This window comes from Pseudonaja textilis, chromosome 4 (genome assembly GCF_049901715.1).
Source record: "Pseudonaja textilis isolate UNSWEBS1 chromosome 4, rPseTex1.2, whole genome shotgun sequence".
NCBI classification, from domain to species: domain Eukaryota; kingdom Metazoa; phylum Chordata; class Lepidosauria; order Squamata; family Elapidae; genus Pseudonaja; species Pseudonaja textilis.
This window is the reverse complement of record NC_141993.1, coordinates 87,046,508-87,065,084: the sequence shown is the minus strand read 5'-3', so window position 1 is coordinate 87,065,084 and position 18,577 is coordinate 87,046,508. Positions and strand designations below refer to the sequence as shown.

Here is an 18,577-nt window from a genome sequence, read left to right as displayed (position 1 = left end):
GATAAGCCATTGCAGGGCAGCAGAAGTGGGCCTCCCATGTACTCTTAAAAGTACATGGAGGAAAAAAATAAGACAACCTCCCAAAATAAGCCCCAGTGCTTATTTTGGAGCCCAAAAGAAAATAAGACCAGACCTTATTTTCGGGGAAACACGATATTCAGGTCTTGTTTACTTAGTTCACCTGTCTTGTGTTCCCAACCTTTACCTTTAGCTTACATCATCACTTCCTGTTGTTTTATTGTTTTATTTATATGATTTGTATCTGGCTTTGGAAAAAATACTGTCTCGAAAGTTTAAAATAGGGGTTCAGTTTGACAACAGCATCAATACTAAGATTAGATGAACTAAGAAGATCTCAGGACTTCTGGTTGCCAACACCCTAGAAATGTCAGATTATCATTTAAAATACAGTTGTACCAATAAAGGAGAATATTTGTAGCTCAGGGTTGAAATGTGGGGTCCTTGGTGCTCTCTGAGCTTGATTGTTTACTTGCAAAATTCAGTTGTTTTGATATTTGTATCATAGATAGATAGATAGATAGATAGATAGATAGAGATGAGAGAGAGAGAGAGAGAGAGAGAGATGTTCGTTGTAGTGGTTGTGATTCAGAGCTTTAAAACAAGACTATTAATACCGATATTCTTGACTTAAAACTGTTCATTTAGTGACTGTTCAAAATTACAGCGGCACTGAAAAAAGTGACTTATGACACTTTTTCATACTTACGACCGTTGCACCTTCCCCATGGCTGCGTGATCCAAATTCAGATTCATGGCAATTGACTCATATTTATAATGCTTACAGTGTCCCGGGGTCACTTTTGCGACGTTCTGACAAGCAAACTCTGTGGGGAAGCCAGATTCCCTTAACAAGCGCGCGACTAACTTTAACCACTGCAGTGATTCCCTGAACGCTTGTGGCAAAACGGGGCAAAAATCAAGGTTTCGTTCAGCAACAGAAATTAGGGGTTCAGTTGTGGTCGTAAGTCTAAAGTACCTGTACTAAGGTTTAACGTTCTGGGTCAAGATAAGTTTCATGGAGATTCTGCCTTAATTTTCACAAGGCAGAAGGTAGGTTTCAGTGAAGGTAGGTTGGGGTGGAGGAAACTGTTCAGAGGTACCTGTTCAGGTGGACATAGTATGAAGTTGGGTACTCCACAGCATTGCCTAGCGATACGTTTATTGTAGTTGTCCCAAAGGTGCTTTTTCAGGAGGCAACTGGACTTTTCTTGTTTTTTCCTTCTGAAGACATTTCGCTTCCCTTCTAAGAAGCTTCTTCGGCTCTGACTGGATGGTGGGGAATGGAAGGGTTTATATTCCTTGCAGACGGTGCGCTTTGGGATAAACGCCCTTTGAACGATGTTGGGAGTATGAATGGATTTCCAGGGGAAAAAAATGATAGACTACAGGAACCCTTTGCACTTCACTTTGAGATGCAGACAATGTGGACTCATCCCCGACAGCCTGCGCCTGTGTTCAACAGGGAAAGGGATACACAGGGCAGAAAAACATCCTGCAGCCCAGAAGGCTCCACACCCATTTGCACCACCCAGGTGATCTTGATGACATAGATAAAACTTCCCAAGTGTCCTCAATGACTCTCTAAAAAGGATGCAAATGACCAGCTGTCTGCAAGGAGTATAAACCCTTTCATTCCCCGCCATTGAGTACCACGTACCGAATTCGGGCAAGCGATTTTATGCCCTTCGCATAAAGGCGTCATTACATGAATCGGATCGCTTGCGTGATGCCGTACACACGGTCTCCGTTGACAAAAACGATGCCACTGCTGCAGGATTGTCATTCTTGATTTTAATGGATAGTTGGAAATAATGGTCACCCTTTTGCCTGGCCTGGTGCCCTTTAATTAAACTTTTCATTTATAGTTCTTACCCGGTGTGTCAAAACCCTAATATTCTCCAGAATGTTTCATTCGTTCATTCTCTGGCTCATACCAATCCATGCTTTCTGGGGTGTGTTCAGGAGACTTCATTCCTCTGAATGAAACTGTTGGGCAACCCCCCTCACCCCCCAGAAGTCAGTTTGTCATATTTAATATGCAGAACTGGGAAAGTTCACAAAAGACCAGCCTTGGCATAGCCTGGTTCTTTCCCTTGGGCTTTATGTAGTGATGCCCTTCCTTACCTTGTACAACAGGTATAGTGAGCTCTGCTCTAGCTATGTAGGTGATTAAAGCACCAGGCTAGAAGCTGAGATCCTGAGTTTCAATCCTGCCTTAGGCAGGAAAGCTGGCTGGGCGACTTTGGGCCAATCACCAGGAGACTGTCAGTTCTAGTTCCGTCTTAGGCATGAAAGCTACTGGGTGATGTCGGACCAATCCTCAGGAAAGTGTAAGTTCTAGTTCCATCTTAGGTATGAAAGCTGGCTGGGCGACTTTGGGCCAATCACCAGGAGCCAGTGAGTTCTAATCCCGCCTTAAACATGAAAGGTGGCTGGGCAACTTTGGGTCAATCACCAGGAGGCTGTAAGTTTTACTCCCACCTTAGGCACGAAAGCCGACTGAGTGACTTGGACCAGTCACCAGGAGCCTGTGAGTTCTAGTTCTGTCTTAGGCATGAAAGCTACTGGGTGATGTTGGACCAATCCTCAGGAAAATGTGAGTTCTAGTTCCATCTTAGGCATGAAAGCTGACTGAGTGACTTTGGGCCAATTACCAAGAGGGTGTGAGTTGTAGTCCTGCCTTAGGCACGAAAGCTACTGGGTGACTTCAGAGCAAGCGCCAGGAGAAGGTGACTTCTAGTCCCACTTTATTCACTGAAGATGACTGGGTGACTTTGGACCAGTCCCTCACCCTCCGCTCAACCCACCTCACAGGATGGTTGTTGTGGGGAAAATAGGAGCAAGAAGGGATACGGGGTTGCGTTCACCACCATGAGTTATTTATAAAAACAGTAAAGGTGGGATATAAATAATTAAATAAACATTTAAAAAATAGTTTAGCCTGGTGGAAAGCAACTGCTTCTCACCTTTGGAAGATTCCAGATGTAGACTCAGCAGGAGAAACAGGCCCTGCCCTGTGTGTGTGTGTGTGTGTGTGTGTGTGTGTGTGTGTGTGTGTGTGTGTGTGTGTTTGTGTGTGTATGCATGCAAGCTATTCAGGGGGGAATGTTGCAAGATGGGTCAGAGTTCGGCGAGGTACAAGAGTCCAGAATGGTGTGCTGAACATTAGCCGAAGGAGCAGGCTGGAACTCTGCAGCGAGAAAGGCTGTCGAATGCAGGGCTGCTTCTCTTTACGGCCTGAACATTTCTGAAGAAGTTGCTCTCATGCCACGTGATTTAGAAGGGGAAGAATCAGGTGAGATAAGTCAGTCATTGGTATATTGTTTTCTTTGCAAAGGAAAAAGCGGGCACAGTCCACAATGAGGGGACCACTTCCCGTATGCTCCTCCCTTTGCTTGTGTTTTTTTTTTAAATGCAATGCCCCCCACTCTTCCAGGCCCTGTTTTTTTGGCTGTGCCAGCCTCCTGCAGCCCTCTGCCAACAAAAATGGAGCCTGGGAGGGCGGTGCGCGGTCCTCCTGAGCTCCCTTTTTGCTGGCAGAGGCACCATGGGCCGGTCCTGTGTTGTTTCCAGGGGGGCCCCCATGGGCCAGATCTAATCACCCCGTGGGCCGGATCCGGCCCGCGGACGTTTGAGTTTGACACCCCTGCCCTAGCCATCCATGTTTTAACTTCTCCTGTGTTGGTTTTTTTTCCCTGCGTTGGGAGCACCAAAGTACTTCTGTGGCCAAAAGATTTGCTGTTGATATCACCGTTGCCCCGGGCGTGCCCAATTGGGGGTTCCTTTTGCGTCCCTCGGATGTTGCCCATCAAAAGTGATATATACCCATTAATCCACTCGCAGTCACCTTCTTTCGAACGGCTGGGTCATCAGAGGCTGGAGCTTGTGGCGGGTGCTCACTCTACCCTGCAGCAGCAACGGGTCTCGAACGCGGCAAGCCTGCCGATCAGCAGCCAAGGGTTCGAACCTCGTGAACTTACCTCGTCTTGCTTCGTAGCCCACATTTCCCCTCTGTTTTGCCCCACAACTACCCTATGGGGCAGGCTGGGCTAAGAGAATGACCCAGCAATTGAATGGGCACAGCCAGACATACCCGGGTTGTTGCTTCCTCTGGGTTTAGTTTCGCCTCCTCATGGTTTAGGTTGAGGGTCTTTCAGGCTGCCATAGATTCATAATGTAGCTGTTGCAGTTTGCCTCGAGCGCTAAAATCCAAGCTGGACAGTCCGTACGGCGTCGTATTCAGACGCCAAGGTTTTTCAATGCTGTCGGCAAAAATGGGAATTACTGCCCCACTTCTTGTTCAGAAGAAATCAAATATTCCAAGTCCTTGTTGAAAAAACTCAGACTCTGGTAGGCTCACATGACTTGCTACTCTCAAATTCTGCAACACTTACGGATACAGATAATCAGAGTTGGAAGGGACCTTATAGGTCATCTAGTCCAACCCCCCCGCCCAAGCAGGAGACCCTACACCATTTCTGACAGATGGGAGTCCAATCTCTTCTTGAAAGCCTCCAGGGATGAAGCTCCCGCAACTTCCGAAGACAAAAGCTGTTCCATGGGTTGATTGTCAGAAAATTTCTCCTTATTTCCAGGTTGAATCTCTCCTTGTTCAGTTTCCATCCATTGTTCCTTGTCTGGTGTTTGGGTGCTTTGGAAAATAGCTTGACCCCTTCCTCTTCTCTGTGGCAGCCCCTCAACTTCCTCCTTGTTTCTTCAACATCCCTCATTACAGCTAATCCTCGACTTAGCAACTGTTCATTTAATGACTGTTTGAAGTTACAACAGCATTGAAAAAGTGACTGATGGCCGTTTTTCACACTTAACGGCCATTCCAGCACCCCCATAGTCATGTGATCACATTACAGACACTTGACAATTGACTCATATTTATGTCGGTTGTGGAGTCCTACAATCGTGACATCCCCTTTGAGACCTACTGACAAGCAAAGCCAGATTCACTTAACAACCGTGTCACTAACTTAACAACTGCAGTGATTCATCTAACCACTGTGGCAAAAATGGTTGCAAAATGAGGCAAAATTCACTTAACCCCCGACTCGCTTAGCAACGTAAATGTTGGACTCAGTTGTGGTCATAAGTTGAGGACCACCTGTGTTCTGAATTTCCTCTGGGAAGCCTTTTTATTTTCGATCCACTTCACCATTTATGGAAAAACCACCAGCAGCCCCCAAGGACCGGTTCCGTGGAGAGAGGTTTTTCCGTGGACCGGAAGAACCATGGTTTGGTGTGCTGCCTGCATCCCACAGATGGGGCTTTGCTTGTTTTTGTGGCCTGGTTTCTGGCATGCCGGCCCGGTGTCAGTCCACGAACCGGGGGTGTTGGGGACCCCACCCTAAACTCTCTATGCCAGGGGTCCCCAACCTTGGCAACTTTAAAACTCGTGGACTTCAACTCCCTGGCTGAGGAATTTTGGGAGTTGAAGTGCACAAGTCTTAAAGTTTCTTTGCTGGCTGAGGAATTCTGGGAGTTGAAGTGCACAAGTCTTAAAGTTTCTTTGCTGGCTGAGGAATTCTGGGAGTTGAAGTGCACAGGTCTTAAAGTTTCTTTGCTGGCTGAGGAATTCTGGGAGTTGAAGTGCACAGGTCTTAAAGTTTCTTTGCTGGCTGAGGAATTCTGGGAGTTGAAGTCCACAAGTCTTAAAGTTGCCAAGGTTGGAGACCCCTACTCTATGCTTTACTGGTGGTCACCTTTTGAGTCAACTCTGAAGTGGGTTGGATGAGAAAAGGGAGCATCGATATTTTATGAAACTGTCTGTCTGGAGACAGCAAGGATCGGTAAGTTAGGCAGCTGCATTAAAGAATTATGGGCCCAAAGCATCCTGGCAGCCATTAGACGAGATGCCTAAATGCCCTATTTGTAAAGGTGATACATTCTGGAGTCTCTGCTTTGAGGGATTTTTAAAAGAGTAATTAAGGGAGAGGATAATGCTAGTATCTCTTGAGCAGCAGGACAGTGAGATTTTCCAGGGTGGTGCCAGATATCCTCAAATGAATACAATAGAGGTAGTCCTCGACTTACAACAGTTCATTTAGTGACCGTTCACAGCTACAAGGGCCCTGAAAAAATGGGACTATTCACTGTTTTGGACACTTACAACTTACATCCCCTTGGTCACGTGATCCAAATTTGGACGCTTGGCCACTGGTTCATATTTATGACGGTTGCAGTGTCCAGGGATCATGTGATCCCCTTTCGTTGACCTTCTGACAAGCAAGTTCAGTGGACAAGCCAGGTTCATTTAACAACAGTTACTAACCTAACAACTGCAGTGATTCACTTAACATCGGTGGCAAGACAGGTCGTAAAACCGGACAAAACTCACTTAATAAATGTTAGCAACATAAATTTTGGGTCAGTTGAGGTCATAAGTCAAGGACTACCTGTGGTGGAATCAGATCTTGCATGACAGTGGGCATCCAGATCCTTCCCCTGATTTCTGTAACATTGCTGGTTGCCAGTACATCCTTCTCCTTGAGCGTGGTTAGGCTGAATCTTGTTTTATTTACTTATGTTGATTTTATCCTGTCTTAAATTGCTTGAGGTAGCAAGCGTATCTAATACTCCTTTCTCCTCCGATTTTCCCCACAACAACCCTGTGAGGTGGGTTGGGCTGAGAGAAAAGGACTGGCCCAAAGTCACCCAGCTGGCTTTCATGCCTAAGGCCAGGACTAGAACTCACAGTCTCCGAGTGATTGGCCCAAAATTACCCAGCTAGCTTTCATGGCTACATGGGCACTAGAACTCACAAGTCTCTTGGTGATTGACCCAGAATCACCCAGCCAGCTTTCATGCCCAATGGGTACTAGAACTCCCAGTTATTGGCCCAAAGTCCCCCAGCCAGCCTTCAAGCCCAATGGGTACTAGAACTCACAATCTCCCAGTCATTGGCCCAAAATTACCCAGCTAGCTTTCATGGCTACATGGGCACTAGAACTCACAAGTCTCCTGGTGATTGACCCAGAATCACCCAGCCAGCTTTCATGCCCAATGGGTACTAGAACTCCCAGTCATTGGCCCAAGGTCTCCCAGCCAGTCTTCCATGCCCAATGGTTCTAGAACTCACAATCTCCTAGTGATTGGCCCAAAGTTACCCCGCTGGCTTTCGTGCTTAAGTGAGCACTAGAACTCATCATCTCCTGATGGTTGGCTCAAAACCACCCAGCTGGCTTGCGTGCCCAAGGCTTGGAACTCTAGAACTCATGGCCTCCTGCTTCCTTACACCTTAACCGCTAGACCAAACCGTCCCTCTGGGTTTGCTTAACGGTCTGACGCAGCATTTCTCAACCTGAGCGACACCATTAGATGTGTGGACTTCAGCTCCCAGAAGGTTGGTTGGGGGAATTCTGGGCGTTGAAGTCCACACGTCTTAAGCCCTGAGAAAGGCTGGCGTAAGGTGTTGTGCAAACCCAGAAAAGGAGCTGATGCGGTAACGGACTTAAACAAATTGTGGGAATGCAGGTGCTGCGTGCCAGAGGTTGCCAAGTGTTTGGAGATAAATCTCTCTTCATCGTAAATCAAAAACTGTTGGGTAAGAAGAAGAAGGCCAGTCTGGTTCAGCACCTTCGTCCTGCGGCGGCCAGATGGGAAACACAGGCAGTCCTCGACTTACAATGGTTCATTTAGTGACCATTCGAAGTTACAACAGCACTGAAAAAAGTGACCTGTGGACCGTTTTTCACATGCTTCCAACCATTGCAGCATCCCCACGGTTGCATGAGCAAAATTCAGAGGCTTTGACAACCAACCCGTATTTATGGCGGTTGTTAGTGTGCAAGAGTCATGCGATGATCCCCGTTTGCGACCATCTGACAAGCAAAGTCAATGGGGAAGCCAGATTCACTTAACAACCAGGTTACTAACTTAACGGCGGGGTTTCACTGAACAAATGTGGCAAGCAAGGTCGATTAATGGGGCAAAACTCCCTTAACAGCAACAGAAACTTTGGGCTCAGTTGTGGCTGTAAGTCAGGGATTTCCTATAATTGATGCTTAAGGTCTAGTTTAAAACCCCACATCTGTAGGTGTAGGCATGCACACCACGGAAACGAAAACCCCCCACTCTCCTGTTTTGTTCACTTATTTTTTAAAAAGTTGCAAGCTGGCCTCCTACGCTTGGTCAGCCCATTTTTGTTGGAGGAAAAGTAACTTTTGAAATGTTCTCAGTTGCAAACTACCACTGCAAATTGGATCTGTAAAACCATCTGTCACTAAAGGGCAAAACTCCTCACTCTTTGCAAAGGGACAGAATGCTGTAATTTTACTTCCGCCGATCGGGATCAGCCTAATAGTCGTGGGTGTATAACATCAGTACAGTTGCCAGCACTAAGCTTCTTATAAAAGGATTTGAGTAATTCTTGCTTCAGATCCAGCCTAAGTTCCCTGGGTGAGCTACTGATTTTCACTTAGCCTTCCGTGAAAATGCTCATCAGACTCTCTTTAAAACTGCGGCCTGCTCTCTCTCTCTCTCTCTTTTTTTTGATACATATATACATTTTGATTTGAGATAATATAAAATAAAAATGAAAAGAAAGAAAGTAGGGAAATGGGGAAGGTGTAGGGTAAGTAGGAAAGAGGAAAGAAAAACATTGGCTCCCAGATTTTTTTAGTCCAGTAAAATTATAGCCTCAACTTTTAATGACTACATATTTAGTAAATACTAGTGATTTCTAATTTATTATCTTTACTATATCTAATTTATTATCCTCTAATTGGTGTTATGGGTATTATTATTGTGACTAATATTACTTTTGGATGTATACTGAGAGTTTCCACACCAGAGATAAACACCTTGTGTGTCTTAATCCAGAGGTCTCCAAACATGGCAACTTTAAGACTTGTGGATTTCAACTCCCAGAATTCTCCAGCATAGCTGGCTGGAGAATTCTGGGAGTTGAAGTCCACAAGTCTTAAAAGTTGCCAAGTTTGGGGAACCCTGATCTAATCGCACCTGGCCAATAAAGAATATTCTATTCTGCTCTATTCTGTTCACTTCTATGTTCCATTCTATTCTACTCTGTTCTGTTCCGTCCCATTCAACCCAAAGTCAAAATTTCACACACCCCTTATTTGAGCACAAAGGTCTAGAAGTCGTTCCCAAGCAGAAAGAAAACTATATACTTTCTTTTCTCTATTTAAAACAGTTAATTTTGCCATAATTGTGCTAACTCCATCACTTTCTTTTCAAAACTGCACTTAATTTCCTGTTTTGTTTTATGGAAGAAGTGATTCCCAGAACCCTTGTTTGTAGTTCCTGAGGTGATTTTCTCAAAATTTTAATGCTAGGGGTCTGAATTTTAGTGAGGCGGTTTTTCCTGTTCCACTATTTTAAATAAAAAATTTAAAACAGTGAGTGGGAAGCTTTCTTCCTGTTCCCTGCGCCGTCAAAGAAGCGGCCATTTGTAGTAAAACAGGTTTTGCCTCTGTGGCTGTTCAACAAGTTAGGAAAGGATAAGTTACTTTCCTGATATTCTTACAAATTGCCTTCCCCTATTTTAAGGTCAAGAGAGAAATGGATACACTTCACGTTTGGTGGAAAGATACCATGTTTCCTCGAAAATAAGCCCCGACCAGAAAATAAGCCCTAATGCGTCTTTTGGAGCAAAAATTAATATAAGACCCAGTCTTATCTTTTGAGGGAAACACATTATAAACCTGCCAATAGGGCGTGGAAAATAAAGTGGAGAACCAGAGATAAAGTGAACACAAAACCAACCAGCAGAGCTGAATCTTCTTTGATGATGATGAAGATGATGATAATTTAACCATTCTGTTGTTTCCAACTCTCGGCTATCCCATAAACTCCATCTTCCCATCTGCCAGTATTGCTTTGAGTTGTGTTCTGACCAAGGCTTCCTGAGACCGTAATTAAGCACACGCTTAGTTAAAACAATTCTTGTTTTATTTCAATACTGGGAATTATGTTCATTCCCAGCCTGTAATGAGTCCCAAACAGTCCCTCGAGATAAACACCCACCTTTATCTCCTTTGAATTGCTCTCAACAACTAAAGTGCGAAATGAATTGTAAAAAAACCAAACGAAGTACAAAGTCCACACAGAGCTTCAAGGTTTAATCTGAACAGAGCGAACGACTTTGCTTCCTGCAAAGGTTTCTCTACCTTTGCATTTCCTTTATACCTTATGGGAGGGGCAGTCACCTCCAAGCCTCACTCCCGAGTCGCCCCTTTTGTCTCAGCTGCTCTCGCCTTCTAGCAGCTCTGCGCATACGCGCACTGGGAACAGGCTCCCCTTGTTCCTCTGCCTTGCTGCTGCCAGACTCCAGAGACTCCGGAATCAGCACCCCACTCCCAGATGGTCCTGGCCCCATCTCTGTATCGGATGCAGGACCCTCTTCCGAGTCCTCCCCAGACTGGTCCCCATTCTTCCCCATGGTCTCATTCCGCTGCCATCTGTACAGGCTGCTGGCGAACCACAACAAGTTGTTCTCTGCTCTGGCTGGTGTCAGCTTTGATGGCATCCAGCCACCCTGTTCTTTTTCAACCTGATTTCCTTTTATAGGTTAGTCCTTGAATTACAACAGTTCACTTAGTGACCATTCAAAGTTACGATGGTGTTGGAAAAAAGGGAGACTTAGACTGGTTTTCACGCTTACGGCCATTGTAGGGTCCCCACGGTCATGTGATCAAAATCCAGCTGCTTGGAAGGTGATTCATATATATGAGTGTCCTGGGGTCATGTGATAATCTCATTTTGCAACCTTCTGATAAACCAAGTCAGTCACTTAAACAGTCATGTACTGTTGTTAACTAACGTAACAACTGGAATGTCTCACTCAACAAAAGCAGCAAGGAAGGTTGTAAAATGGGACAAAATTCACTTAACTAGTGTCTCATATAGCAGCACAAATTTGGCCTTCAGCTGTGGCCCTAAGTCTGTTAACTTTTCCAAACATAATTGCTTTCTCCAGTGAATTTCCCTGCATAACAGAATATTCTTAAAAGGTTGTAGAAAATAACAGGCTCATTGCCTGGTGCTAAAAAAAAGAAAGAATAGAAATCTAGGTGTCCAGTTTCTCCCTTTCGGGAGATTGGTCCACTAATTACTCTCCCATTCCCATTCCCAAATGCATATAATGGGTCATAATCATAGTCTAGATTTAATGTTGTGGTTGAAGAAATAACTTTCTCCAGTGAATTTCCCTGCACAACAGAATATTCTTAAAAGGTGGTAGAAAATAACAGGTTTATTGCCTGGTGCTAAAAAAAAAGAAAGAAACCAGTTACTCTCACATTCCCAAAGGCATATTATGGGTAGAATCATAGACTTGATTTTAACGTTGTGGTTGAAGAAATAGCGGGAATCATTTTTCTTCGTCTTTGGAATATGTGTTTCCCAACCTTGGCCATTTTAAGAGGTGTGGACTTCCAACTCCCCAAATACCCCCAGCCAACAATGTTGTGAGATGGAATTATACACGTCTTAACATTCCTTTAACACAGGGGTCTTCAGACTTGGCAAGTTTAAAGACTTGTGGACTTCAACTCCCAGAATTCCTCCTCCAGTCATGTTAGCTCAGGAATTCTGGGAGTTGAAGTCCACAAGTCTTAAAGCTGTCAAGTTTGAAGACCCTTGCTTTAGCAGATACTTTATGATGTCTCTGTGTCACTAACAAGCTTCACACCTTGATGTAAGGAGTGTGCCCATCCCTGGCCTTTGCTCACTCAGCAAAGGGTGAGGAACACAATCACAACCTATGAACATCCTTCTCTGTGAACCCTTGTTTCTCTTCCTGCCTCTAGGGTTTAGTGTCGGTTAAGACTTATTTAAAAAATAAGCAGATACTATAACTTCCTGGGAAAGAAAACAAAAGGTAGGAGTCAGGCACTGAGATGAGAGGAGAAAAAGACTTATAATTGACAGATTGAAGAGTGGGGGGAGGAAGAAAAAGGCTTACAGGACTCACAACATCTCCCTTCCAGCACTGATAAGGTTACTTAGTTGGGTAATGAAATGTCTGCAAGAAAACATCCATGCTCAGGGAGAACCAAGGACCCCACAGCACTCTTTCAAGCTAACCAAAAAGCCAAAAATGGGTGGATTTTCCTTAAGAGAAAAAAAGCTGGATCTATTCTCCCCCCCCCTCCCCCTTACTTAGGGCTTGTATATATTTTTAGATTTAGTCATCTCCATTTTAATGTTGATTTTTCTAATTTAAACATTTGTTTTTGTATAATCTTTTCAAATTGACTATTGTATGCCACTCAGTCATTTCTTGTAATATTGGAAGCTATTTAAATTTGGTGGAAGAGAGAGGGGGAGGGAGAGATATATGAGAGATTGATAGATAAGAGAATGATGGATAGATGATGGATGGATGGATAGATAGATAGATAGATAGATAGATAGATAGATAGATAGATAGATAGATAGATAGATAGATAGATAGAAATTAGATACATACAAATTTGATAAGACAGAGTAAATAAATTAACCCCATTTCCCATCCGTAATAATTTTGAGGCTCTTGAATGGAACCTAAAAACAGACATGAGGAAAACAGCAATTATTGGAGCTGTCTGTTTCTCTTAAGAGATGATTTAATAGACTGGACTAATTTGCAGTCCATATTCCACCAGCTATCCTGTATCTTCCACAGACCATAAGAACAGGATTGCACAGGGTCAGGAAGGGGAGAAGCGATTGTCACTGGATGGCTTAACTGAATTCATGGCAAAACAGTGCTTGCTCACAGCACCAACTGTTATTTCAGTGTTTGAGCAATTAGCCTCCATTAAAAATAACCTGGAGCTATTAAAAAGTGGCTCTGAGGGGCTTTGCACAAAAGCATTACAGGAACATTCTCTGCCTTTTAAGCCCTAACAGAAAATTTCATGAGGCAACATTTCTTAGGATTGAGCAACAATAAATCACAAGCTAACCAAGGTGTGAACAGGATTTCTGACAGGTGTGCAAGCAGTCAAAAAAAGTTACCTCATCAAAGCTTACTCACTCCTTGTAATTAAATCAGCTTGTTCTCCATCTTTTTTCCCCCCTTTTCAATCAGTTTTGTTTGGTTTCATTACAAGATTAAAAGAAACAGAAAAATAAAAGAGAAAAGTGTAAAGGGGAAAAAAAGTGATGACTTTTGTCTTTTTTTAACTGCAGTAAAATGCAAATTCGCTTAACAACCATGGCAAAAAAGATAGAAATGGGTCATCTCCTAAATCATCTCCGTGATTTAGAGGAGATTGTTGAACCTTAGACTATAGATAGTCCTTGACTTACGACCCCCATTGAACCCAAAATTTCAGTTGCTCAGCAAGGTATTTGTTAAGTGAATTTTGCCCCATTTTACGACCTTTCTTGCCAGAGTTGTTAAGCGAATGACTGCAGTTGTTAAATTAGTAACTCCTCTGTTAAGTGAGTCTGACTTCCCCTTTGACTTTGCCAGTCTGAAGGTCGCAAAAGGGGATCACATGACCCTCCCAGACACTGTAACCGTCATAAATAGGAGTTGGTTGCCAAGCATCTCAATTTTGATCATGTGACCCTGGGGATGGCGCATATGTCGTAAGCATTAAAAACAGTCATAAATCCCCTTTTTCAGTGCCCTTGTAACTTCAGACAGTCACTAAATGAACTGTTGTAAGTCGAGGACTACCCTATATATGCGATATTTCAAACTGCTGGATTAGATCCAGACAATATTCACGTGGAATAACTGGGGATTTAGACCAATCTCTGATCCACGTCTACCAGAGGTGGTATTCAGCAGGTTCTGACCAGAAATTTTGAGTAGTTTGGAGAACTGGCAAATCCCACCACTGACTGACCCCGCCCCCATCTATTCTCCGCCTCCCAAGTCCCAGCTGATTGGCTGGGTCTTCTTTAGTTGCCCTGCACAGGAGAATGGAGCTGGAAAGCAGGTTAGTGGGGTGGGGAGGGAATATAGATCTTGCCTGGCCCGTTCAGAAGTGGGCCAGGCAAGCATGCACAGCTCCACTCAGTGTGTGTCAGAGAAGCACCCCACACGCACACAGCTCCATTTGCACAAGCAGCGTTCGCTCGTGTGCAAAGCTCCATTTGCATGAGGGCAAGGGTACGTGCCCCTCACACAAATGGAGTTGCGCACGGCCCTGCCACTCACCCCAAACCATCCCTTCTCTATCCCCCACCATCAGCCTGCCAACCCAGAAAGTTTGGGGGGCGTGCTGCCTCAAACCATTGTCTGGTCTTGTCATCATTTAACTGAAAAATACAATTCACCACCCAAAGGCTGCTCTTCTTCTCCTCCTCCTCCCTCCTCCTCCTCCTCCTCCTCCTCCTCCTCCTCCTCCTCCTCCTCCTCCTCCTCCTCCTTCTTCTCCTCCTCCTCCTCCTCCTCCTCCTCCTCCTTCTCCTTCTCCTTCTCCTTCTTCTTCTTCTTCTTCCTCCTCCTCCTCCTCCTCCTTCCTTCCTTCCTTCCTTCCTTCCTTCTTCATTCTTATTCTTATTTTGGTGCAACCTTTGTGGATTTCAGCTCGGCTTTTGATCTGATTCTAAGGGAGAGGCTAAGACAAAAGCTTCGTGCATCCTCAATGAAATAGAAGATGGTTCCTGTTTATCTAGGCACTTTATTCTAAAGCCTCGTGGAGTGTCGGATCTTTTCCCTTGGAGACATCACTCCGGAGCCCTTTCTACCCGCAAGAGGAGTAAGGCAAGGGTGTATTCCAGTCCCCCCATTACTTTTTAATCAGCACACCAATTCCACTATTCAGGCTGTCTCACATCTTCTAATCATCACTCTTTAATGTTTTAGCAGATTGTGGCTATTCCAGGCTTGCTATATTGCAGGCGATCTAGTAATTTTGTCTTATCTTCTCCCGGATGGGAATGAGGAGGTCTTTGAGGGCATTGGCTTCCTTTTGCCTTAAAGCAGGGGTCTCCAACCTTGGCAACTTTTTAAGACTTGTGGACTTCGACTCCCAGAATTCCTCAGCCAGCAAAGCAAGTTTTAAGACTTGTGGACTTCAACTCCCAGAATTCCCAGCAAAGCTGGCTGAGGAATTCTGGGGAGTTGAAGTCCACAAGTCTTAAAGTTGCCAAGCTTGGAGACCTCTGCCTTAAAGAACAACTTGGAGTAAACAACCGATAGTCTTCTACTTGCAACCATTTAGTTAGCGACCATTTGAAGTTACAACGTCATTGAAAAATGGGACTTACAAAACCTTGCAACTGTCACATCTGATCAAAATTCTGGTGCTTGGCAGCTGGCATGTACTTGTGACGGGTTGCAGCGTCCCGGGGTCACCGGCCTCCTCAGCTGGCTTCCAACAAGCCAAGTCAATGGAGAGGAGCCCAAATTTGCATAACAACTGCACTGATTAGTTTAACCACCATTGCAAAAGAAAGACTGGTCAGGTTGGGCACAATGGATGTAATCCTCCTGCCTCGCTTTAGCAAATGGAAATTCTGATCAATTGTGGTTGCAAATTGAGGGGCTTACCTCTATCAAAAATCGTTGTAGTGTTTGCATGAAACAATAATAGGTTACATAAATAGCAAATTAATGGGGTGTGGTACATCCAGTAGATGTGGTACATCCTTTTAAATATTTTGGGGTGCGGTTTCAAGCTTCCTTATCTTGGGGGACATATTTCAGATTTTGGACAAGAGTGGCCCAGTGTAACTTCACAGCTGTCTTTGACATTTTCTATTTAAAAGTGGGGTGGGGACACATTTTATTCCTGCAGCTTGCAAGGTTTTTCTTGCTGAGGTCATCTCTCAGCTTCTTTATGGTATTTCAATTTGCATTTCGACAAAGTTTAATATCCTGGAAACTTTCCAATCCAAATTTATAACGGCAGCAATCTCAGCTCCGCGATGCACCAAGAATGCTATTTTACGGTTAGAGACAGATTTGGTTTCTGTGAGTGCCAAACCACAGTTCTTCTTAATTTCCGGTTGGCATTGATTTTTTTTTCCCCTTCTCTCCCCTGATTCTCATAGACCTTTTTAAATCAACTTGGCTAAGAAAAGGAAATGGCAAACTCCCAGTCTTTAGTACTTTGGGGGAAAGCATCTGTCCATTAGGGCTTGAAAATGCCAGTAGCCATCTTAAACTATAGGAGACTAGCTCGATCCCTGTGCTCTGCTATGAATCTATGTGGCCTGGCTTAGTTTTGGGGGAGGAAAATAAGGGGAAAAATTTGTGCCTCTGCCTACCAGCATCCATTAGTATTCATCTGGCCAGCCTCCTGTCATTGTGTGAGAGAGTTGAGGGCTGTTTGGAAACTGAAACAGTATTTGCTGTGTGAGAAGGAGACAGCAAGGAGCCTGGGCGTGGCTTAGCTCAACTTCTGAATTAAAGCTGCTTGATGCTGTGAAACTAAAAGTGAAACTTCTCTCCTCTGCTTGTGTTTTGCATTTGGTACAGATTTCTTTTGAGGTGGGGAGGGGGAGTAGAACTCCTTAGCATCAGAGCGTGTTAATAATAATATACAAAATGCTAATGCTCTGATGGTCATTTCGAAAAATCCTTTCTTAGTGAGCACCTAGAAGCCCAATTTCAAGTTTGTAGGCTTTAGAGTTCTGGAGGTTTTGTGATGATGCATGACTGGTATTTTGTTTTATATGTCTAGAAGAAGATTGATACTATCAAAGGAAAATATTTGTAGCTCAGGGTTGACATGAGGGGTCCTTGGTGGTCTCTGAGCTTGCTGGTTTTCTTGCAGACGTTTCATTACCCAACTAGGTAACATCATCAGTGCTTGTGTTGGCATACTGATTTTCGTACCAGTGTAAGCCTAGTATCCAACCCTACGGTTTGTGGATCCGTCTCCAATAGGCAGGTGCCATCATCATACCTAATTCTGAAATTTTGTCAGGCCTTCACCTTGGCCAGGGTGGATGCAGTACCCTCAGCAGTCCTGCGGAGATGACACAAAAATATTCCTTTTCAGCAGTATTTATGTTTACCTGGAGAGAGAGGCTCACCTAAGCCAGATGCTCTTTTATTGCCCTCTGTAGGGAATCAAGGAAGAGACATATATGGATCCCATTTTAAAGACTTTGCCGTGTAAAAAGCACAATCTCCGCCACTGGTTTTGTCTGTCTGCAACCCGGACAGATCATTCCAGGTTGCCCAATGCTATCATTGTCCTGTCCGTCCTACCCCCACAGGGTTGAAGTTTCACACACATTTGGGTCGGCCCCAAAGTGCTTTTCCGGCGACTGGAATTTCTCGGTTAGTTCCTTGAAAGCCGTTTTTGTTTCTTACCCAGGAAGCTTCTTCAGAAGATCTGAACTCCCAAAGAACCAAAGAAGCTTCTCGGATGAGAAGTTAAAAAGGTTTTCTAGGGGTGGGGGAACCCCAAGAAAGTCCAGTTATCATTTTGGAAAAACGTATGACCTGGAGGATTGGGGATCTCTGCAGACATTCACACCTTTTTGGTGACTGCCAGTGCCGTTTGTCTCTCAGTTAGTGTACATTAGACACGAATAGTATATCTCACATACTTTTAGTGCAGTTTTTTAAAAAAAAATAAAGCTTTGTTCATAGTGTCAGGTCTCTGTATTTGATGGCTGTGCTTTTCTGGCCCCTGAGCCCCGATGAAGGCTTTGATTTGCTCCCTCAGCTACTGTGTCCAGGTGTGGCAAACAGTGCTTGCTTGTGACCTCATCGGTGGCTGCTAAGGATCTGCCTCCCCTTTCCTCCCTCCTGCAGCCACCCACCCTGGGCGTTTAGGGCCAGGAGGAAGAAAGTGCTTCCTCCTGGCCTCAGCCCTGTGGTAGGGCGGGAGGGAGGGCGAGCCCGGGAGGAGTGCCAAGCTTTGAAAGACATGTCAGCTGGCTTCCAGGAGGTTAGCCCCCTGTCATGGGTAGAGTGAAGCCCTCGCCAAGGACGAGTTGTTGTTGGTTGACTTCAGGCCTCGACGTGGTCCACGGGCAGCTGGCACTTCCTTTTCCTGACTTCAAGATTGTCTCTCCTTGTAAGATATCTGGTGGGCCGGAATCCCTTTTACATTGTTGAGTTAGCCTGTCAAGTGGGATTACTCGAGAAGTCCATAGAAGCCGAGAAACTACAAGCGGTGACGATGTACCCAGAGAGTTTTAACAACCCCGAGGAGCGGTAGCTTGAAATCCGTGCTAAGCATCCGCAGGCATTATTGCTCACGGTGTCATTTTTTGTACGGCTGTTCTTGGAACTTAACTATGCTGAGCTGAAGGATTTTTTTTTGGTGGGGGGGTGGTGGGGGGATGTTGGATCCATTAAGGCAGATTTCTCTCCAACTTTTCCGGCATTGTGGACCGGCCAGAGTGAGGAGAGATGAGAGATTGTTCTGGGCGAGCAGTGGTCAAGCACAAGCGCAGCTCTGTTTGCCCAAGCGGTGGGCACCTGCGCCCACCTCTCGCACAGATGGAATACACTTGCCACGTCCAAGTGAGGATTTGCAGGAGTAATCGCCTACCCCTTCTGCAACCTGGTTCCAAATGGTAGTGGGCCTCGGCCCAAGAGTTAGGGACCCCTGCATTAAGGATTCTGGTCGATGCCTCTATCCAAAGAGTTGGACTACACTTGCGGTCAGAGCTCCGG

The 18,577-nt window shown here is 44.9% G+C and overlaps 1 protein-coding gene across 43 annotated transcripts in view; it reads left to right on the top strand.

Moving 5' to 3' along the window:
* Nucleotides 1-18,577, top strand: part of EIF4G1 (eukaryotic translation initiation factor 4 gamma 1) — a 126,090-nt gene that overhangs the window by 56,410 nt on the left and 51,103 nt on the right. The gene's annotated exons all lie outside the window — the stretch shown is intronic.